The sequence below is a fragment of the Penaeus monodon genome, chromosome 23 (assembly GCF_015228065.2).
Source record: "Penaeus monodon isolate SGIC_2016 chromosome 23, NSTDA_Pmon_1, whole genome shotgun sequence".
Taxonomy (NCBI): domain Eukaryota; kingdom Metazoa; phylum Arthropoda; class Malacostraca; order Decapoda; family Penaeidae; genus Penaeus; species Penaeus monodon.
In genome coordinates, this window is record NC_051408.1 from 20,140,864 (window position 1) to 20,141,669 (window position 806).

The following is an 806-nucleotide window of genomic DNA, read 5'->3' on the forward strand; positions in this document are numbered from 1 at the left end:
GGTGCAGTACTACACCCAGGCTCTTTCTCTACGACTCGGCCAGAACTCCTTGCCGACGTCTCGCCTTGGGGTCCCTCACTCGAGCTCTCCACACTCGCGCACTCTCGCCCTGAGTGCAAGCGCGCGGGCTCGAGCCTCCTCTGATCTCCGACACGATTTCACGAGCTCAAGGCCTAGGGATCGAAATTTTTCAGTGCTAGATTGTGAACACTTTTCTTTGTAAACATTCGTGATTATCGCCGAGTTCAGTGTTGGCTCATTTATCCGCATCGGCTCGGCTGTGCGGGACTCCATAACTGTGTCACTTCGGAGCGGGCCTCGCCGTGTCACTGGCCACAAGTCGTTGCTCGCGTCCCTCTCTTCTGTTGCGTGTGTTGTCCCGGGCTGCCGCTGTATCATGGAGTGACTGGCGCCTTGTAGTGTGACTCGGCGGATGCGTTGACCCGCGGACTATAGTGACTAGAGGAATATGATTGAATGAAATAGCTGGGCGAGATCGTGGGGGATCGCAGCTTGTAGGCTCCCGCGGTGTCATGGTGTGCCGGGAACCCGCCTTGTGCCAGCTTCCGTGCCTGCACTTGTTACGTGTCGTAAGTGACGATTTGATTTGGCATTGAACTGTCTTGACCTGACATACGCTGATCGAAAAGGAGGAAAGAGGAAAAACGGAGACGATTCGTACAGCTGAGTGAAAAAGGATACGTGTTATGGTGACTACAGTGAGCGGAGCAGGAGAGTACCTGCACCAGCCTCACCACCGACTCCTGGACCTACCGCTCTCGAGCAACACCTGCGACGACAGCCTT